Source organism: Ceratotherium simum, chromosome 23 (genome assembly GCF_057802395.1).
Source record: "Ceratotherium simum simum isolate JZ-2026a chromosome 23, ASM5780239v1, whole genome shotgun sequence".
NCBI classification, from domain to species: Eukaryota; Metazoa; Chordata; class Mammalia; order Perissodactyla; family Rhinocerotidae; genus Ceratotherium; species Ceratotherium simum.
Window position 1 is genome coordinate 31,608,768 of NC_141922.1, and position 23,613 is coordinate 31,632,380.

At 37.6% G+C, this 23,613-nt stretch overlaps 1 long non-coding RNA gene across 1 annotated transcript; it reads left to right on the top strand.

Annotated features, from left to right (window-relative positions):
* The first annotated feature begins 3 nt into the window (after positions 1–3).
* LOC147913998 (uncharacterized) lies at positions 4–19,144 on the top strand. The gene is made up of 4 exons (XR_015555971.1): positions 4–78; positions 332–495; positions 12,370–12,598; positions 17,764–19,144. It is a non-coding gene; the product is annotated as an uncharacterized LOC147913998 (long non-coding RNA).
* Positions 19,145–23,613: the final 4,469 nt, after the last annotated feature.

The following is a 23,613-nucleotide window of genomic DNA, read 5'->3' on the forward strand; positions in this document are numbered from 1 at the left end:
GCAGGGAGAGCTGGGCGGCGCGCGGCGCGCCGGGCCTCTGAGGACGCTCTGGCGGCTGGTCCGGCGGCAGAGTTTGGGGTGAGGTGTTTGTTTTACCATGGATGTTTAACAAATGCTGAGTTTTTAATGTGCACCACTCCTGGCTTTTCATTTTTATCCACATAGGTGTATTTATTATCTTCCCCCTCGATGGCCTGCTGCAGCGCAACGTTCTGTCCGGATCCCTTATCTGTCTCTAACTTTCCTCCTTCCTTAATGGGATTCGCTTTCCATTTCCTTTGTATGTGTGACTAAGCTGATACACTCCAAAATTTTCGTTAAATCTCTTTAGGGACTAAGCAGGATTCTGCCTTTGCACGTTATGTTCCTGTGGCCGAGGACTGCCTAATGTTCACATGAATGCTTCGTGCCAAGCTATACCCTTAGTTAAGGCTTCTCGTGCATCACTGCCTGCCTGCCACTCTGGATTTGAAACTCCATAAGAGCAGCCAATATGTAAGTGCTTATAAATAAGTGAATAAATAAAATAATAAATGTACGAATGAGACCATCACAGCCCGTACCCATCGCTCCTCCTCTTAACTTTACTGGAGAGCCTCCTTTCCCACCTGGGCTAATTGCCTTTGGACGTAGTCTAGAGCTAGGGAGAAATGGCTGGAGTGGAAGCAAAAAATTTGAGCAGCAGTGGGCCCTGTGGCCTAGTGGTTAAGTTTGCCGAGCTCTACTTAGGGGGCCCAGGTTCAGTTCTGGGCGCTATCTAGAGTGCTTGTTGGCGGCCATGCTGTGGTGGTGACCCACATACCAAGTGGGAAGATTGGCACCAATGTTAGTTCAGGGTAAATCTTCCTCAGCAAAAAAAAAAAAAAAAAATTGAGCGCTATTTAGTATTTGAAGCAATAGGAACATGAAAGTGTAAAGGAGGAATACGTAAAATGAGGAAAGAATGCTAAAAATCCCTACAAAACAGCTATAGTTAAGGAAGTGAAGAAGAGGCAATCAAGACATGAGAAAGAAGGTGAAAAGAGAGTCATATCCCACAAGCCAAGGGAGTAGACTTAAAAAAAAAAAAAAAAAATTATCAATGGCATCTGCCACAGAGAAGATACATAAGAACAGAAAAGCCTAGTGAATTTATAAAGTTGGGTTAGATTCTGAATGAGCTTCATTCTTTCCAGACTAAACGAACCTTTTAAAAAAACTCTTCAGGAGCCGGCCCGGGGGCGCCAGCAGTTAAGTGGGTGCGCTGCGGTGCAGCGGGGGGTTCGCGGGATCGGAACCCGGGGCGCACGCCAACGCACCGCTTGACAAGCCATGCTGTGGTGGCATCCCATATCTTCATTCAAAAAATTAAAAATCCTTCACTCAAATTCACATGTTCTAATGCTTCAATAAAACAACCTTGTGTAATGGAAAGAACCAGAACTCTTATCAGACAGGTTTGAATCCAGGCTCCACCCCTTAGTTGCTAGTTGACTTTCAGCATGTGTATCTCTGAACATCAGAGTTGCTTATATGTAAAAAGAAGCTAATTATATCTCTATAAAAAGAAAATATCTACCTTGAGTTGTTATTAAGATTAAAGGAGATACTGCATGACACTCTCAGGGTGGTACCAGTCCTGTGACTATAAATACTATTTATATGCTGCTAACCCACTCATAAATCCAGCAGTCCCTACTTCTCCCCTGAAACCCAGTTCTGCTTTCTTAACATATTCACTTAGCTGGTTTATATGCATCTGAATGTTAACATATCCCAAACAGAACTCTGGATTCCTGCCACCACGCCTGCCAACTTGTTCTTCCCCATGACTTGAAACCATCCACCTAATTGCACAAACTAAAATTCTAAGAAGTATCCTTGATTCCCTTCTTTGCCAAGCCCCCTGTATCCAGTTCTATCAGCAAATTCTGCATTGTACTTCCAAAACTTTCCCAAAATCCATCTATTTCTTTTCATGTCCACTGCTACCGCCTCAATCTAAGCCACAACCCTCTCTCACTTGAATAACAGTGATAGCCTCCTAATCTCCTTAGTTTCATTCTTGCTATGTAAAATCTATTTTCTGTACAACAGCCCTACTGGTCTTAAAAAAAAAATCACACACACACACACACAAAAGTCCTTTGCTCTCAAATGGCTCCCCCTGGCCATAAAAAGATGCTCTAAACACTTTACCATGGTTTACAGGGCTTTACTCAATCTAGCTCCCTCCTACATCTCTTACCCCATCTCCTGCCTTTCTGTTTCTCTTCTGTAGAACCCAGCCATTCTCACCTACTTTCTGTTTCTCAAACATGCCAAACCCCTATCTGCCTTCGGTCTGGCATTTGCCCCACTGTTCCCTTCTGGAATGCTCTTCTTCAGATCTTTAAGTGACTGTCTTTTTGTCATTCATATCTCAGTTTCATTTAAAACTACTGTGTACTCATAGAGAGGCCTTTCTTGACTTTCCAATAAAAAGTAACCCCTAGTTAATGCCTGTTATATCATTATGACACTTATCACCATTTGGTATTTTTTCTTATTTTCTGTATTTTTTCCATAAGTTCTTTGAGAGTATGGAATTTGTCATTTTAACCTTGGAACATCCAACCTAGAAAAACACTTGGCACACAGTAAATGTTGAATGAATGAGTGAATTAAATACTGAAAAAAATGACAACTTGTATTAGTGATTATTAGGATAATATTTCATAGTAGTATACAAATGAACTCTACTGTTTGGTTGTGGATAGAATGTTTGCTTTTTATGTCTAATGCTTTCCTAAAAATTAGAAATTAAATGAGTACAAGGAGGATGCCAATTCATTTGATATCTCCCTTACAACAGTATGTGGAATATGTATTTGTGGCATACATAGACAAATTAATATTTGTACTAAGTGGTCGATGCCCAACATTTTGTTGGATTTTTTGAGGCATGAAAGCCCAAGGAGGTATCTTTAAAGATTTACGATAGATCTTAAGGATTACAACTAATTGAGAGAGTAAATATTTTCTAGTCATTTCAGCTAAATGACCTTGTAGCTAGCTACCATTGTCTATCAGGCAATAAACCATATGACACTAGGTTAAAAGAGGTCATTTTAAGAATTTTTGAGCCAGAAACTAGAATAATTTCATTTTAGACTTAGAAGGTACTTATGATTCTTTAGAACCATGTTTTTCAAACTTTTTTACCTGCAACTCATATTAAGGAATACATTTTATATCAAACAGTATGCATACATACATTTAAAACTGAAACAAAATTTACAAACTAGCCTTACAATGTGTCTTGTCCTCTATATTTTCTATTCAAATTGAGTCAATTCCATTTTATTTTCTAAAAATACTAGTTGTGACCCACTAATGGGGTAATGACCCATATTTTTTTTTATTTTTCTTTATTTAGTTATTTTTTGTTATTGCGGTAACATTGGTTTATATTGTATAAATTTCAGGTGTACATCATTATACTTCTATTTCTGCATAGATTACATCATGTTCCCCACCCAAATACTAATTACAATCCATCACCACACACATATGCCTAATAACCCCTTTCGCCCTCCCCCCATCCCCCCGCCCCTCTGGTAACCACCAATCCAATCTCTATCTCTGTGTGTTTGTTGTTGTTGTTATCTTCTACTTATGAGTGAGATAATATGATATTTGACCTTCTCCCTCTGACATATTTCGCTTAGCATAATACCCTCAATGTCCATCCACATTGTGACAAATTGCTGGATTTCATCATTTCTTATGGCTGAGTAGTATTCCATTGTGTATATATACCACATCTTCTTCATCCATTCATCCTTTTTTGGGAACTTAGGTTGCTTCCAAGTCTTGGCTATTGTAAATAATGCTGCAAATAACACGGGGTGCATGTATTTTTATGCATCGGTGTTTTCATGTTCTTTGGACAAATACCCAGCAGTGGAATAGCTGGATCATATGGTAGTTCTATCCCTCATTTTTTAAGGAATCTCCATACTGTTTTCCATAGTGGCTGTACCAGTTTGCACTCCCACCAGCAGTGTATGAGAGTTCCCTTCTCTCTACATTCTCTCCAACACTTGTTTCCTGTCTTGTTAATTACAACCATTCTGATGGGTGTGAGGTGATATCTCATTGCAGTTTTGATTTGCATTTCCCTGATAATTAATGGTGTTGAACATCTTTTCATGTGCCTCTTGGCCATCTGTATATCTTCTTTGGAGAAGTGTCTGTTCAGGTCTTTTGCCTATTTTTTAACTGGGTTGTTAGTTTTTTTGTTGTTGAAATATATGAATTCTTGATATATTTTGGAGATTAACTCCTTATCAGATATATGGTTTTCAAAGATCTTCTCCCAATTGTTAGGTTGTCTTTTCGTTTTGTTGATGGTTTCCTTTGCTGTGCAGAAGCTTTTTAGTGTGATGTAGTCCCATTTGTTTATTTTTTCTATTGTTTCTCTTTCCCAGTCAGACGTGGTGTTTGAAAATATGTTGCTAAGACCCGTGTCAAAGAACATATTTCCTATGTTTTCTTCTAGAAGTGTCATGGTTTCAGGTCTTACATTCAAGTCTTTAATCCACTTTGAGTTAATTTTTGTGTATGGTGTAAGATAGTGGTCTACTTTCATTCTTGTGCATGTGGCTGCACAGTTTTCCCAACACTATTTATTGAAGAGACTTTCCCTTCTCCGTTGTATGTTCTTGGCTCCTTTGTTGAAAATTAGCTGTCCATAGATGTGTGGGTTTATTTCTGGGCTTGCAATTCTGTTCCATTGATCTGTGTGTCTGTTTTTGTGCCGGTACCAAGCTGTTTTGGTTACTATAGCTTTGTAGTATATTTTGAAATCAGGGAGTGTGATACCTCCAGCTTTGTTCTTTTTTCTCAGGATTCCTTTGGCTATACGGGGTCTTTTGTTGTTCTACATAAATTTTAGGATTCTTTGCTCTATTTTGGTGAAAAATGTAGTTGGAATTTTGATAGGGATTGCATTGAATCTATAGATTGCTTTAGGAAGCATGGGCATCTTAATTATCTTAATTCTTCCAATCCAAGAGCATGGAATATCTTTCCATTTCTTTGTGTCTTCTTCAATTTCTTTCAGCAGTGTTTCATAGTTTTCAGTGTACAGATCTTTCACCTCTTTGGTTAAGTTTATTCCTGGGTATTTTTATTCTTTTTGTTGCTATTGTGAATGGGATTGTTTTCTTAATTTCTCTTTCTGCTGCTTTGTTGTTAGTGTATAGAAACACAGCTGATTTTTGTATGTTGATTTTGTATCCTGCAACTTTACCATATTCATTTATTACTTCTAAAAGTTTTCTGGTGGATTCTTCGGGGTTTTCTATATATAAAATCATGTCATCTGCAAATAGTGACAGTTTCACTTCTTCCTTTCCAGTTTGGATCCCTTTTATTTCTTTTTCTTGCCTGATTGCTCTGGCTAGGACTTCCAATACTATGTTAAATAGGAGTGGTGAGAGAGGGCATCCTTGTCAGGTTCCTGTTCTTAGAGGGATAGCTTTCAGTTTTTCACCATTGAGGATGATATTGGCTGTGGGTTTGTCATATATGGCCTTTATTACATTGAGGTACTTTCCTTCTATACCCATTTTATTCAGAGTTTTTATCATAAATGGATGCTGTATCTTATCAGATGCTTTCTCTGCATCTATTGAGATGATCACGTGATTTTTATTCTTCATTTTATTAATGTGGTGTATCACGTTGATTGATTTGCAAACATTGAACCATCCCTGCATCCCTGGAATAAATCCCACCTGATCATGGTGTATAATCTTTTTAATGTATTGTTGTATGTGATTTGCTAGTATTTTGTTGAGGATTTTTGCATCTATGTTCATCAGTGATATTGGCTTGTAATTTTCTTTTTTTGTGTTGTCCTTGTCTGGATTTGGTATCAGGGTAGTGTTGGCTTCCTACAATGAATTAGGGAGTTTCCCCTCCTCTTCAATTTTTTGGAGGAGTTTGAGAAGGATTGGTATTAAGTCTTCTTTGAATGTTTGGTAGAATTCACCAGGGAAGCCGTCTGGTCCTGGACTTTTATTTTTGGGGAGGTTTTTGATTACTGTTTCGTTCTCCTTAGTGGTGATTGGTCTATTGAAATTCTCTATTTCTTCTTGATTCAGTTTTGGAAGGTTGTATGACTCTAAGAATTGATCCATTTCCTCTAGATTATCCAATTTGTTGGCATATAGTTTTTCATAGTATTCTCTTATAATCTTTTGGATTTCTGAGGTGTCCGTTGTAATTTCTCCTCTTTCATTTCTGATTTTACTTATTAGAGCCTTCTCTCTTTTTTTCTTGGTGAGTCTAGCTAAAGGTTTGTCAATTTTGTTTATATTTTCAAAGAACCAGCTCTTGGTTTTATTAATTTTTTTCTATTGCTTTTTTAGTAATGACCCATATTTTGAAAAACACTGATGGACATTGTACGTGTTTCCTAATCTGAGGCCCTGAAGTGAAATGATTTGCTTAAGTTCTTGCCACTAGTAGGTAACAAAGATGGGAAATGTATATGGAGCAGATGAGTTGTTTCAATCATAGATAAAAGATGAAATATTTGCAGGAAAAATATATTTAATGGAAATTTCATCACCAATAGTACTCTCTGAAGCAGGGAAAGTGAGTGTCTGTTTATATATTACAACATTTCAGATGTCTAATAAGACTTGCATTCCTCAGGTACACTCAGGAAAACCTGGTATATCAGTGGCAAAACTTCTGTATAGTTCTTTAACATTTTGTAATGTAATTTTAAATGTAAGTTAAAAAGAAATACCCTCTATAGATACAACTATAACCCTGAGAACATAAACACCAATCATACTTTCTATAAATCCACCTGTACAAAATGTTCTCAAAGTTTTACCTTTCACCCACTCACTATATTGGAAAAAAAGAGTTTTCATTCATGCTTGTTAAACATATTTAATCCAGGGGCGAGCCAGGTGGCATAGTGGTTAAGCTCGTGCACTCTGCTTCATCGGCCTGGGGTTCGCGGGTTCAGATCCTGGGCGCAGACCTACACACCGCTCATCAACCCATGCTGTGGTGGCGTCCCATAGACAAAAATAGAGAAAGATTGGCACAGATGTTAGCTCAGGTACGATCTTACATAAGCAAAAAGAGGAAGATTGACAACAGATGTTAGCTCAGGGCCAGTCTTCCTCACCAAAAGATTGTATATATTTAAGCCAGTTTCTCTGATTGAACACCACCCAATACTGGTGACAAATATCAAGGAAATATTGAAGCAGCTGCTGTGTCAGACACTGGGAAGCACTATCTTATTTAATGATCTCATCAGCACAATGAAAAAGGCACATGAATGTGGTCTATGATAACACTTTTTTTTATATGAAGCTATGTTATGATTTTTCTTTTTTTTCCTACAAGATTATGTTTGAATAGTTACAATGATAATACATCAAAATGAACGAGAGTCAGAAAGGAATAACTTTGAATAAGCCCACATTTTCTTTGATATAGGGTAAGCTTTGATTATTTATCAAGCCCAGTTGGCCCACAGAGCACTTTAGAGTGCTTCTCTTTTATGGTGAGGGTTTACTTAATTCAATTAATATTTTCAAACATTATGAAAGCAACTTCTTAAATTTAATAAACGTTATAGCATTTGTAAAATGGACATTATTTAACAGGACAGAGCATAATACCATTTTAATTGACTTTGCAATATTCAACATCTTCATCAAATCATTTCTTTAGAATCTACTGTCTGCTTTGTTCTGTCTTAATCATAGTGAATTAAAATATCCCACATTATGTAGCACAGTTTATAACCTGTATTTACTCTAAAAATTATCCATTGAGGTAAATTGGTCTCACTACAACTCTCGTATAAAATTTACCATAGCTTTTAATAATTTTTATTTATTTATTTTCCCCCAAAGCCCCAGTAGATAGTTGTATGTCATAGCTGCACATCCTTCTAGTTTCTGTATGTGGGACACGGCCTCAGCATGGCCAGAGAAGTGGTGCATCGGTACGTGCCCGGGATCCGAACCCGGGCTGCCAGCAGCGGAGCGCGTGCACCCAACCGCTAAGCCACGGGGCCGGCCCTACCATAGCTTTTAAATCATCTTATTGTTTCTAATTAGTGAATCATATCCATAATCCCTTTGTGTTTAAGGAAAAGTATTATTTCATCTTCATTCCATGTCAGTAGATTTTCACGGTGGCATGTTCACATTTGGAAGGAAGTTTTTGTTCGAGTTTTATTTACCAAAAGCCAGATTAACATGAAGTTGTTTTAGGAATCTTCTGAACATTGTTTTCTATTACATTTTTAAAAGAGTATGTAATTTATTATGTTCCCCCAAAACACAAGAGCCTGTGCCCCCTTTGCTGGCACAACCATAGCATTTAGACACTTTTAGTTTTTCCAAGTTTGCCGTCACTTGCAATATATATGTTTCAAAATGTGCCAGCTGTTCATTTCACATCCAATAATATTATTTTACAAAGCAAAGAAGAGTCTCTGGGAAACATTTCCAGTGAGATCACTTAGGTCCTTTCACAGTAGAATTCACAAACTGATAATTACCCCTCTGCGCCATAGTTGTAACAGTGAAGAGGAAAGTACATCCAGAAAGAGTACACCCAGGATTTCTCCCACATGGGCAATAAATTAGAGGTATTTCTTTTTGAGATTTATAACCATACTTGAGAGTCCACTTTTTCAAACAGTATTTATTTAATTTCCCCAAAGTGCATATTCTGTTCCGATACACACATACATCTGTGCGTATGTAACAGTCCTTGTGCAAAAAAGTATTTTCATAAACATCCCTTTTGGGTATCAAACATCCAGGAGTCCCTACATACTATTACTGTGACCTGATGGTCTCTGGAGCCCATCTAGACTCTATTTTCTACAATATAACTACAACTGAATTCTTTACTTGAAAAATGTTCAAAAAAGTATTTATTCACGATAAACAAACTGCATTGTGGATAAAGTCATGCAAAAATATGCTGAATATTAACATAAATTTTTTATAATTACACGTTATTCTGTTACAGATGTAATTTTCATTTTTCAACAGTCTCTTTCTTTGGTGGTTTTGTAGCATCACTCTAGCCACAAGTGACTAAGTTCTTTGCTCAGACCTGTAGTTCTGAGCTATCTTATCCTTGCTACCAGGCCACAAGGTCATTTACTTTACTGGTAATCTTTTTCTTTCTCTGGTCATGCTGACCATTCTTGGCCAAAATTGGCTTACAGGCCAGTAGCCGCATTGGGCATAAGGTGTCCATCTCATCTTTCAGATCATAAATCATATGCTTTTTTGCACTAGAAAGGTTTATTTAGTCAACTCCATGAATTTATTTGGGAAAAAGACTGGTTTCCTGGCAGAATGTCTATAAGAAAACTGCCCACCTCCTAAATCCATTCCACCAACCCCATCCATCACCACCTCATTTTTGAGGAAATGGCGCAATCTCAAATGTTTTCTTAAACTTTATGTAACATAATTTTTTAAATTGTACTTAAAATTCTTTATCTTAAAACTATGAGGTAAGGAGCAATATAGGTGGACTCCAAAAGCTTCCACTAGGTTCACAGTACTGCCACCTCACTAGAAATTCTTTCAGTGTTATGTTAACTTCCTTCTGCTCATTATGTTTCTATTACAGATTTCTTTTGCATCTTTTAATAATGGCTTGAACGTTTGTTCTGTGGATGGGGTGGGGGTGGAGACAGGCAGAAGGGGAATGATTTCAGTTGATGCAATTTTTCTGGCAATAGCAAGATTATGGAATATTAAACATAACCTCAATCTAATCATGAGATAACATCAGACAAACCCAAATTGAGAGCCATTCTACAAAAATAACTGACCAGTGCTCATCAGGGAGTGGAAGTGGCATTATGTATTGCTAGGCAAAATGTTAGCACCCATTGACATTTTCTAGTGTCATATATGTGGTGGAATTGAGAGTATAGACTTACAGTGATGAAAGAATCCCCAAAGTAATTTGTGTTAATTGCAAATTGTACACACCATGTCATAGAAGGTGTGGAGCTCCTTTACATTCTAGGTAACAGCAATGGATCTTTGCCAACATATCATGTACATTGCTTTCTTACAGAACTTGCTGGGTTTTAGTCCCAGGTTACACATTCTAGCTATGTAAATTAAGTAATTTGAGCAAGTTATTTTAACTTCATTGAATCCTAGTTTCCTCATATCTAAAATGAGCGTAATAATACTTGCTGATTATAACAAGGATTACAAGTAATAAACATGAAATTACACAGAATCTGGCACATGGCGTAATAACACTCTTAGTGTTATATACCAGTTATTGTGTACTTACTGTATACCACGCACTGTACAAATTGCTCTTTGTAGATTATTTCATTTAATTCTTACAACAACTCCACTTTACAGATGACAAAACAGTTAGGAGAGGTTAAATAACTTCCCCAAACACACTATGATATACCCCTTCACAAAGTAGGTTCTTAGTAAATAGTAGCTGTCATTTTGGTCCTCTGGCAAGCAGAAGTCCTCTGGAGTTAGGCATACAAGAAGTTTGTTAGGGGACACTTCATGTGAAAGATAAAAGGGGGAGAAAGCAGGATTGGGTAGGGAAAGCTTTCAGACCACAATGCATGTCTGATACCTATGAAAGAAAAGAGAGTAGGAAGCAGGAGTGGACAGAAAGAGCCTCACATCATGATTTAGATCTGACAAAGTATCAGCCAACTCAATGACAAAATCTCCAGAGCAAAGATTACACAGTAGAGAAGGCCAACATTGGGCAGAAATGGCCAGATCCTAGGACCCCCCATTTTCAGTCATTGGCTGGGGGCTGCCTGGAATGGCATGGCCTCAGCTCAGAAGCTGAGATAAATCCTGAAGGCTTTAATAAATCCCTGCACTCCTTGCAACTGAACAACAAGTTCTTTCTTGAAGGGAGATTCTAGCAGTGCACCTCCATAGCTGCCACAGTAGCCACTATTATTATTCTTCCATTCTGAGTGTAATATTCCATTTTTGATGAGAGATAGGGGTTGTTTTCTCCTGAAATGCTAGCTAGACTCAGAAGCTATTTGACATATATAGCTCAGGAAGCTATTTGACATAAGGAAATCATATTTCAACTCCACAGAATGTCTTTTTCTAGTATATGATTAATAGCTCAGCAGTGGTTGCCTTGTGTTGAAGAAAAGACATGGTAGAATATATATGGCCCACAGAGGCTTGACAATTTGCTTGTTTTTTATGAGACACAAATCAGGAATTATTCATTCTTTTCTTGGGTTGAGAATTAGTGCTACTACCATTGATAAATTACCTAGAACTTCATATTTCTTTCTTTTTTCACTCAGATTCTAAATATTTCCAAGTAAGTTAGATTCTTTAAACGTCTTTCCAAGAATAACAGTATAACTCTGAAAAATGGCAGCATTTCTAAAATTCTAGAACACAAGATCTCCATGAAGTACTAGAAAATTCCAAAGACATTGCCCTCAGAATGCCCTTTGATAATTCATTGGGTAGCTGTCATACAATCATTGATAATTGCTTGTTAATAAACTTAAGGCCAAATTTTATCAATACTTCCTCACCAAAAATAGTTGATTACAGGTCTGATATATGAGTGGTGCGTAAATCCAGAGATCCTCACTGTCAACCTGCTGTTCTCCTTTCTGAATGCCAAGGCAGCCTTAATTAGCATTTGCTGTGCTGCACAGATGCCTTTTGAGGAAAGACATTACATGTGGTCCATATTCTGGGCTGTGAGAAGGAATGATATAATGAAATTGGTATCTGATGGGAGGAGGCAGAGTATGTCCTAGACTCACATGAATAGCAAAGTTATTGAAGGATTATACCTTTTAAAGAAAGAATTATAGCAACAGGAGAGGACTAGTGAACAAAGAAAACTTTGGCAGTTATTTTCAGGGAGCACTTACATGGGACATAGTAGCTATGAATCTCAGTACACGAATTCAGGTGTGCAAGAACAAAATCTGCATTTTTATAAAACTCAATTTCTATTTAAGGTACCATTCTTGGAGAAAGAAAAAAATTTAATCTCAGTCAGATTGGAATTGGCCTCCAACTGCCACCTCCTCCTTTTTCAAGGCCACTCTGACTCATGTGTGAAAGTGATGTTCAAAAAGTATTTAACAACCCACGGGGCAAGGTCACTGACTGTGGTAGGAGCCTTCAAGATGGTCCCCAATGATTTTCACCTCCTGGTTATGTAGTCCCTCCCACGTGAATAGAGATGACCTATGTTGTCAATAAGATATTTCAGAAGTGATGGAGTATGACTTCTGAGGGTAAGTCATGAAAAGCACTGTAGTTTTGCCTTGCTCTCTTTCAGATCACTTATTCTGGGGAAAGGCAGCTGCCATGTCATGAGGGCACTCAAGCAGCTTCATAGAGAGGTTCACGTGGCAAGGAACTGAGGCCTCCTGCAATAGTCCACATTAACTTGCCAGCCATGTGAATGAGACATCTTAGGATTGGTCCCCTATCCCCAGTCAAGCCTGCAGACCTGGCTGACATCTTGACTGCAAACTCATGATATACGTTGAGACAGAACAGCCCAGGTAAGCTGCTCCCAAATCCCTGACCCACAGAAATTGTGAGATAACAAATGTTTATTACTGTTTTAAGCTGTCAATTTTGTAAAGTGTTGTATGACAATAGGTAACTAATACACCAACTAATCAGAAAGGATGTAGACAAGCGTCCTAGAGGCTCCTCTGCCATTCCAGGCATTAATCCTTTAGTTTGGCGGGAGTGGTTGATAAATCCAGTTACATCATACCAGTTATATATCAGTCGTGCCTATGTAGTTTCAAGGCATTGGGAAGCCCACCTAGTCTTCCAGTTAGCAGTTATAACCCTTGTTTCTCTCCACAAGTGTCCCTCGTGACTCTCCTAACTACTTTTGAGTCACATGGGAATTTGAGGTTTCCTCCCTAGGCATACCTTCCAGCCTTTTTTTTTCCTAGGTGTTCTCACCTCCTTGAGACTGTCTGGACATACAGTATCTCTCCCTGGGAGCCACAAAACTCTGCTTTTATCAGCTCCCCTTGAGTTTTCTCTTTCTCTCTAGCTCTCCTACCTCTCTTCCCCAGCTGAGAGCAATATTTCGGTCTCAGGGGAAGCTCCCCCACATCCTCAGTACTTTATGCCCTAGGCACTGTCTTACTTGTGATTTATCCAGAAGTACCTATGTATATCCTCTTTGATGGGTTTTGAAAACCAAAACCAGAGAGATGAGGTTCCTGCCTTCCCAGTTTTCAAATCCCGTGATGCTGTGATGCTCTCTCCCCGGAGACAATGATTCAGGGTCTGGAGGAGAGTGAGACAAGTATCACTCTCATAGACAGAGAAAGAGAATATCACTTCTTACCTCAAAAATGTTATCCCACTGCCCTGTCTCCAGAGCAAATTAATATCTGCTCACTAAAGAACTGTTGTATTGGCTGGAACATGATGATTTCAGCAAAGTTCAGCAGGCTCTAATTATAACCATTTGCTCTAATTCCATGATAATAAAGCAATGCTTTGGTTTGCTTTTCCAAGTACCTAGATACCTTGAAGGGGATACTTTGCTCACAAGGCCAATGTACCCTAGTCATACTTTTTATCTCTTTCCTAGAGAAATCCTTGCCCAACTTCCCCAAATAGGGGTAGGTGCCCTGCTCAGATGCTCTAGTATTCCCTGCACTTTAAAAGCACTTACCCACTGTATTATAATCATTACTTATTTTCGTCTATCACTAGACTCTAAGCTCTATTCAACACCTGTGTATCATTTTCACCATCTGTCCCCATAGACTCAATAAGTATTTGTGGAAAGGCAGGAGCTCCATTAGATCAATGCTTACCAATTGGGGCTTTGTGAACCAGTAAAATTTCAAGGAAAAAGGTAGGGGGACCAACATAAGGTTGCCAACTTTTTATTTTGCTAAATAAGGACATTAAAAGTAACAACTGCAATTTTACTTCACATCATTTCATCTTAAAACTGCTATTTTATCACCAAAGGAGTTGTAAGGATTCACTAAAAAACAGTCCTTGAAAAGCAGTAAATTTAACTTCTTTACCAGAGACCAGTGACAGCTTCTGTCTGAATTGGCACCACATGGCAGACACATTTGAGAGCCTCTGATAACTCCTCAAATCCCTTCCTACTCTCAGACAAGTTTAAGGCAATTTGAAATGGTAATTCACCTATTTTCAAGGTGGCAACTTCTAGAATTTTTTTTTAAAGAAACACTCCCAAATAGCTAAAACTTGTTTCCTATCCTTATTATCTATTTCTTTAATGAAAAAAATATTACTGAACATCTTGGCACATGAGTCTCAGCTGGGACTCATTATCCTCTTCAAGACTTTTTACTCTTTCCCAGTAAATCTCTGAAGGAGTGAACATATTAGAAAGTAAGAACTACTGTAATTTTGTTTATTTTTAAAACATGCTTGGGGAAGGGTTGCTGCAGTCTGATCTAAGAAGAAAAATAAAATTATAGTTGAAGTATCTCATGATGCAAAACATTTCTGGCAAATTTATTTTGGATATAGCTCTTGTCTCATAAATTCAGCAAAATTCAATGTGGTTAAATTTTACACTAAAGCAGAATAAAGGTATTATTAGTGTTTCACAAATCACAAAAAGTCTTGATCTCATTCACAAAACAGTGGATACATAAAGGGCATTTTCATTGGAACTGGAGCAGAAGGTGCTGTTATCTGCAAATAGGTGTGGTGTCAACAAATGGCAAAGACAATAAAGAAAACACAGAAGCAATGTTTCTGTTTTAAATTTCACTTATTTTGAGAACCCATGGGGTAAATTACAGCAGCCTTTGGGAAAGCAGAGCCATTAAAATTAGGAGATGGAAAAGATGAGATCAATGATGATGTAATCTAGAACCTTGATGACACAGAAGACTTTCTTTAAGATCCTGCCTGCATGCTGGGTCTGTTGTAATGCTTCAGGCTAGGAGAGATTTCTCAATCTAACTTGTGCCTTCACAAATCTATGCTTTCTCCCTATTTTTATTTTACTTTGTATTGTAATTTCCTTGCTGTCTTTAGGAAGAAAAAGAAAGGAAGCCTTAATATTCTAGTTTTAGTCCATTTTTTCTTACAATAGTAATACTGAAAGCAAAACCATGTTATTTTCTGTTATAAAACAAGTTTGCAGGTAAATTTCACAGCTAACATCCAACCTCTCAATAAAATAGTAGATCAAACAATATCCATATGCAGGAATAAAAATTGGAAATCTCATTAATTACAGATCTCTACACTGTAAGCTCTCAAGAGGAATTATGCTTTTTTTTACATAGTGTTTTTTGCCTCATCAGAAATCTTTGAAAATAAAAGAGTCTAGTACATTTAACTCTGATTTGAAATACGCAACATGTAAAATCAATTCTGTGAAAAGTAATCTATTTTAATGTATTGGTTGCCCCAATTATGATATTACCTAATATATTAATTTGAGGAATAATTAATTTAGTAGCTAGAATAGTATTTATGATTATTATCATTAATCTAGCCTAATTTAATAATGAGTATAGGGCATAAGAGGCCAGATTTGCCCTATGTATTTTAAAAAATGTAAACTAGTCTTGCAGGTTTTCATTTAGTTCATAAATAGCTAATAACATCTTTAACCATTAATTTTGAAGAAAAATTTTCCCATTTTAAAAACCCTAGGAAATGAAAAACAAAATAAAATTATTTTAATATCAATTTTTGAGAAGTGTTAATGATAACAGTTAAATATTTTTGAACTATCAGCAGCTAAAATTGGTTTATCACTTATGAATATAGTTATAACTAGCAGCATAATATCAGAGTAGATATTTTAGTGTCAACACAGACAAGATTATCAACCTGAGCTGCATGCTAAGCACAATTAACTGAAAAACACAAGTTCAAGCAGAGTACACTGGTCTGATTTTGAGAGTTCCTCTCTAAAGTTTCAGATTACAGTCTCTTAAGAGTAGTTTCATGAAACTAACTTGATAGGCAATATTCTAAATGAGAAAAGATAAAGAATTTTTTAACTTGAGGAAGAAAAAGTGTGTATTACTCAATAAAATATAAAAACTCTTTTTGCCAAAAGACTCAAGTAGCTGAGCTTCTGAAATATATCTTTGAATTACCAGTGCAAAGACCTATGAAGAGACAGCTTTTTTGAAGAAATTGTCACTCAGGAATAGACATCCAAATGAAATTATAGGCATGCAAATAATGATCTGAATAAAAATATGACACAAATAAGAAACTATTGAATTGGTTGTTTTTTTCAATTTGCAGCTAATATACTAAAACAGTGATATTACTTAGAATTCTAAAACTTTGACTTGATTTCTAGCTTTACCAGTTGTTAATAATACAACCTCTCATTAAGTCCTTGACTATTTCATTTGATAGGAGATAATAATACCTACCTCAGAGGGTTGTTAAGAAGATTAAATGTGAAAATGGCTGTGAAAGCATAGCACAATACCTGACATATGAATAAAATACATTTTAAGTGGTTAAAAATAATCACTGTAGGGGCCAGCCCGGTGGCTCAAGTGGTTAAGTGCAGGTGCTCTGCTTTGGCGGCCCAGGGTTCAGGGGTTCGGATCCCCGGTGCGCACCGACACACCGCTTGTCACACCATGCTGTGGCGGCATCCCATATAAAGTAGAGGAAGATGACGACGGATTTTACCTCAGGGCTGCTCTTCCTCACAAAAAAAAAAGTAATAATCTCTGTGGGGGCTGGCCCTGTGGCCTAGTGGTTAAGTTTGGCACACTCTGCTTTGGTGGCCTGGGTTCAGTTCTCGGGTGGAACTACACCACTCGTCAGTAGCCATCCTGTGACAGCGACCCACATGAAAAATAGAGGAAGATTGGCACAGATGTTAGCTCAGGGCAAATCTTCCTCAAGCAAAAAGAGGAAGATTGGCAACAGATGTTAGCTCAGGATGACTCTTCCTCACCAAAAATAAAAAAATCCCTGTAATGAAGTCATCATTTCATGGACTAGTTCTATTTACTTTTCCCTTCATCATTCAGCTCTAGTACAGGATGATCTAGCAAACTGTACTATTTCTTTGGTGACAGTTAAATAGAAGCCTAATGTAGATCTGAAAGTAATATCTCAGAAGAAGCAAAGATCATTTCAGTTTGTTACATTTATAACCACATCTTACTAATCCATCTACTTTAAATTAGTAAAATCTGCAGGAAGTTGTCTTGAATTTTCAGCCAGATATCCAGGAAGCCCAAATGGTTTCTTAAGTTTATAAAATAAGCAACTACCTACTCTAAACCAACTTGTCTATGAAGTTGTAGAATGCAATGAGATTATAATCACACTTGTCTCATGTCTCTTCCCACACATAACCGAAAACTGAACCTCTTTAACCCATAAAAACACTGCTGATAAACACTGCTAACATATAGTTTTTTTCGGCTCTCTCTTCTCTTTGGAATTTCCCCTAAATGTCCTTTGGAAAAAAAGCCAGGATATGAATGTCATTTAACATAATTTTAATTTTGGGTGTTTTTTTTTTTTAGCTTTAAATGGAAATGAAAGCAATTATCAAGAAATGAACATATGGGATATTTTTATGGGGGCTAACATAACGCTAGGTCAAATATGTTGCGTGTTAGAATCTAATGTATTTCTTCCAGCCTATCACTCATCATCCTAACTCTGTTCCTTATTGCTTACCTACCTTTATTTTTTTTAGTGCTGTCGAATCAATTCTGACTTCTAGTGACCCTGATTACAGAAGAGTGGAACGCCGCCCTGGTCTTTTTGTGCCATCCTCTCATCTTCCAGCATTCTATCAGACAGTGCTCCAGTACTATTCACAGGGTTTTCATGGCCAATTTTTTTAGAAGTGGGTGGCCAGGTCCTTCTTCCTGGTCTTAGTCTGGAAGCTCTGCTGAAACCTGTCCACGATGGGTGACCCTGCTGGTATCTGAAATACCAGTAGCGTAGCTTTCAGCATCATAGCAACACGCAGCCACCACAGTATGCCAACCAACAGAGGGAGTGTGGTTCCTGACCAGAAAATGAACCAGGCCATGGCGGTGGGAGCGTTGAATCTTAACCATTAAACTACGATTTGCTTACCTACATAGGATATAAAATAGATGGGGCTATAAGAATTGGTTTCACATAGTTGGAAATATCAGTGTAATTTTTAAGCCTTTAATAATAAGCAGAGCAACAATAGCATGAACAATGACTTCTGGAATAGTTTTCTGTGACATAGGGTCTATTCTCATACCGCTAACAGCCTTAATGAAGATCTTCAAGTAACAACTCTCATCACCAGGGAATTGGCCTATAATACTAGTCAATTGTGGGAATGTCTATAGTTGGAAAAATAGGACAAAGTTTCCTCTAGTTCCCCTGATTTAGAATTCTGGAACATACATGTGGAAAAAAAACATTCAAGAACAAGAAGAGAGGTATACATTCTTGACACTTTTCACATTTCATCGCTTCATTAGGGATACCTGTCTGTCACTCCAATTTATGAAGTGTCCACTTTGGAGGAACTGAGTTAAGAAGTGAAAGATATCTTTTGAGTCCTTGTCAAGAGAGCTGAAAAGGAAAAGCAAATGTGTTAGTCAATTTGCCTGTTTGTCAGCCTCTTCTCTTCTCCCACAATCCCTGCTGAGTGAGCATTAGGTCACATGACAGCCCCACCCCACACATGTAGCCCACAGCTGATTGGATCAGTTGTAGGCACCTGACTCAAGCTGAGCCAATCAGATTCTGTCTTCCAAGAATTTGGAATTGGGACTTAGAAATTCTAGTCAGCAACTTTGGAACATTTAGGGAGATCACATAAAGCTGACCCTGGAGAGGCCATGTTTGGGCTTGTATTAGTGAAACACAGAAATCTGCTCCATAGAGGAAGAAAGTAATGATTCAGGCACATAGAAAGATGAAGAGATGAGAGTCCCTGTGACCCTGGAGAGTGAGAATAGAGAAAATGAAGTCAACAGCCTTGGATCTTGATGGCATTCTGTTTCCTTGTTCCAGTCTCTCAAAAACTGCTGTTGAGTTTTTGAAATAGTGCTTTATCCTTTAAATAAATTCCCCATTGTTACTTAGCTAGTTTGAGTGAGTCTCTGTTCTTTATGACCAGTGACTAAAGTAGGAAGTGAGCTGTTCCCTAGCCTCACTTTGAAAACGAAGTTTTTGTAGAGATATATTGTTGTAGAGTTACTGTTATTAACTTAGTAGAATGCTGTGTATGACAGTTTGGATCTTTTGTTCTTGTTTTTTTAAAAGTATATATTTTATGTAAATTTAAAGATCCCAAACAAAAGCATAAATTTAGTTAATCAAGACATTAACATAATGTGAAAATAAGAGAAATATAATTTGACCATGCTGAAAGAAACTATTACAAATAGGGTCCAGTTTTACATGTAAAAGTTCTTTTATGGGGCCTGCCCCGTGGTGTAGCGGTTAAGTGCGCGTGCGCTCCACTGCTGGCGGCCCGGGTTCAGATCCCGGGTGGGCACTGATGCACCACTTGTCAAGCCATGCTGTGGCGGCGTCCCATATAAAGTGGAGGAAGATGTGCACAGATGTTAGGCCCAGGGCCAGTCTTCCTCAGCAGAAAAAAAAAAAAAGAGGAGAATTGGCATGGATGTTAGCTCAGGGCTGATCTTCCTCACACACACAAAAAATAAACAAATAAAAGTTCTTTTATAATATTTAAAGTTTACATATATGTTAAATGTCTGTGACTATTCATTTTCTAGTCTCTCTTACCCATTGTTATAATCTTGTTTTTTCCCTTGTGTGTTAGTTTTCATTAGATTTTTATTTTTATCAAATGTATGTACATAGTTTTTATTAAGGCATTGTATAAGGCATTTATTAAGGCATTTTACTGTCTTTTATTTACTAAAAGAGTTGTAATAATACCAATCCTTCTCTCCCAAACCAAACACTAAATTCTTCTAAATATATGGTTCCCCTGGTATTTTCATATTTCTAAATAATATATTTTATTGCTGTCTCAGTGTAGCAATGTTATCTCTCCCACTGCTTCTTTTCTCCTTCTCCCATCCTTCCTATATAAGGTTTACTTTATTCTGACCACCCAAATACATTTTGTCACTATGGGTGAAGTAGGACAAGTAGGACATTTTGCATAAGTAGGACACTGCAAGTACTCCTTCCTTTTTGTACAACTCTTCATTTTTTCTAGGAATTAGTCACTACCTAAAGTATTCATTTGCCAGTTTTTATTAGTTTTTCATTTGCCTAAATTTACTCTAGTTTTTCAGTTGTGTTTTTCAAGTGCTAAATTATCAATTTTTTCTTCCCCTGCTTTTATTTTTCTTCTATCCCCCTGTTCCAGTCTGCACTGTTCTCTACATATTTCAGCTCTAAGGGATTTTCTTGTATAATTCTTTAGATGATTTCATTCCTTCCATTTTCTTGTTTGAAAGTTGGATCTTTTGTTGGATCCTCCTAGTTCTTTACTTTTCATCTCTTGTTTCTCATCTCCTTGATCTTTTTTGTTCTACTATCTGGGAAATTTCTTCAACAGTGTCTTCCAAATTGATTGAATTGTTCTTTTTGGCTATCTTATTTTTCTTTTCCAAAAGTTTTCCTTGTTCTCTGTTCTGTTTTTTAGCATGCTGTTCTTGTGTTATTCTTGCAATAATCATCTGTTATTTCTCCGAGAATATTCCTTTAGGTATGTTCTGCTCCATTCAGTGTCTCTATTTCCTCTAGGTATTTTATTTTCTCTATCTAGTCTAATGTCTGTCTTTCACATTGAAGACTCTCCTGAAAAGTCTTATAATACCTAGCTGTCTGTTTCATATTTAAGCATAAGACCCTGTATAGAAGTATTATGTGTTTTTGAAGAGGGTGCCTCAACTATTTGATGATTGGTAATGAACCTGCTTTTTTTTTAAATTAGGATCTCTCAAACGTCAGTTTCAGTAGGTCTTTTCTTTGGGCGTATTTTGTTCTCCAGAGAATTCTCTTATTCTCTCACCTGGGAAGGTGTATGCCTCAATGCCTGTATTTCAGGAGCAGAGTAGAGAAAGGGGCTAGAGTCCCACCAACCAGTATGAAAATTTGGACTTGTCCTTTTTGGTTTCAGCCCCATTTCCCTTCCCATATCTCCTGCAACTAGTGTCCCTGGTCCAGAGTCTCTTAGATGTAGTAATTCATCTAGAAGCTAAACCATTAGTATCCTGCAGGATGGAAGGTAGGAAGAAAATAGGGAAGGAATTTCTAAGCTTAGGGGTGTGGCAGAGTAGATGAAATCTGAGAATCTAGCCACTTTCAACCAATCTCTTGTTTTCAGCATTGAGCTTCACTACCAACTCCCCCTGTACCTTGGCCCTCCATGTCCTAAACCTTTCCAGGTTTCTGTAGGGCAAATTAGACTAAAAAGAAAAAAGGAAGAGGAAGAAGAAAGACAAAAAGCGTGTTTCTCATGGATAACCTCCGATGTAGGCACCCAGGTTACACCTTCCTTTACTGAACACCACTCTCTGTCTACTTTCCATCTCTCGAAGAATTCTGTTGAAATCTCTCATCATCTTTATCTCCCTTCATTTTTTGTTGTTTTTTTTTAGTTCCTTCCATTATTGGGGCTTCAGGAGAAAGAAAAAGTAGAGGCATGTTTAATCAGAAGTTTTCTCCTCACTTCTTGTAGTATAAATTCAGATTTCCTTCTAAAAGATGCTTCTGCTCATTGCTCTTGCTAGGTCCTGATGTTACCCCCAGGGTATAATACTTTAGGGATTTCAACATGAAAAAATTAGCATGAAGAATTTTCCTGAATTTGCATAGAGAAACTTCAATTATAATGTCTTATAATTTTCCTCACCCCAAAGCGTGGTGTTAGCCAAGAGGAAAAAGCACACCATAATAGTGGTAGCCACAGTTGGCAGAGTTGTGAATTTTTAGGCAATGAACATGCTGGCTCAATGCGTGGAACAATGATTCAGTTAATTTGATTAAGCTGAGTGATGGAGCGCTAGGGACATCTCCAGAGGAGGAGAGTGCCGTGTGTTTGCCACTGATCCTATGAACTACTCTGCTCTTTAAACTGCAGCCTTAAAAATAGAGTACTGAATTTTCGTTTACCTTAGTCACTCTCCGCCACAGGGAGCCATCTGAACTTTACACATTGGCCAAAGCTTTTAAATTACTTTATCAGAGCCTGAGGAAAGTCTGATTGTAAACTATATGCTACGATAAGTATTCAGATTACTTAGAAAGATAGCTTAGTCCAGTTTACCAAATAAGCCTGTCGTTTCTTCTTAATTTCACCCTGCTTCTGCCGGCGTATCATAGATGCAGGCAACCATTCTTATGGTCCTTGAAAAAGCATTGGGCAACCGTGGGCTTAGGCCTAAATCATTCTTCTGAAAAACCCTTACAAGTGTGCCATTCCACCATTTTTAGTTTTTCAAAGAACACTGAGTGATGATTCTGTTTAAAATGACAAGGAAGGAACATTTTAATCATTGTAATAGAAAGAATTTCAGTGGATTAATTTGATAGACCTGCCTTTTTTTTTTTTTTGTGAGGAAGATCAGCCCTGAGCTAACTCTATTGCCAATTCTCCTCCTTTTTTTTTTTCCCCCAAAGCCCCAGTAGATAGTTGTATGTCACAGTTGCACATCCTTCTAGTTGCTATATGTGGGACGCGGCCTCAGCATGGCCGGAAAAGTGGTGAGTCGGTGCACACCCGGGATCCGAACCTGGGCTGCCAGGAGCGGAGCGCACGCACCCAACCGCTAAGCCACGAGGCCGGCCCAATAGACCTACCTTTTAATTAAGATATTATGACTACATAAAAGAATTTACATAGAGAAACTTCAATTATAATGTCTTATAATTTTCCTCACCAAAAAGCGTGGTATTAGCCAACAGGAAAAAGCACACCATAATAGTGGTAGCCACGGTTGGCAGAGTTGTGAATTTTTAGGCAATGCCTTAAGGCCTTCTCCAAGTTATGCATTTTCCCTGTAATTAACTATAGTATATGTTATGGGCTGAATTGTGCCCCTCACCCCAAATTCATGTATTGAAGCTCAACCTCCAGTACCTCAAAATGTGACTGTATTTGGAGATCAAACCTTTAAAGAGGTAGTTAAGTTAAAATGGGGTTGTTAGAGTGGAACCTAATCCAATATGACTGGTGTCCTTATAAGAAGAGGCGATTAGGACATAGAGGGAAGACCACGTGAGGACAGGGAGAAGATTGTAACCTACAAGCCAGGGAGAGAGTCCTCAGAAGAAACAACCCTGCAGACACCTTGATCTTAGAGCTCAGCCTCCAGAATTGTGAGAAAATAAATTTCTGTTGTTTAAGCCAGCCAGTCTGTGACATTTTGTTACATCAGCCCTAGAAAGCAAAAACACTGTGTAAGGCAAAAAAAGAAAAATGTAAGTTAGTAGCACATGTTGTCCCAGGATAATATACATTCTTTCTTAGAAATTTCACTAATATCCAGAAGATTATTTTCTGGAAATAGAAAAAGGTTAGTAATTTTATTAATTTAATATTGTACTTCACATTATTCCTGATTAT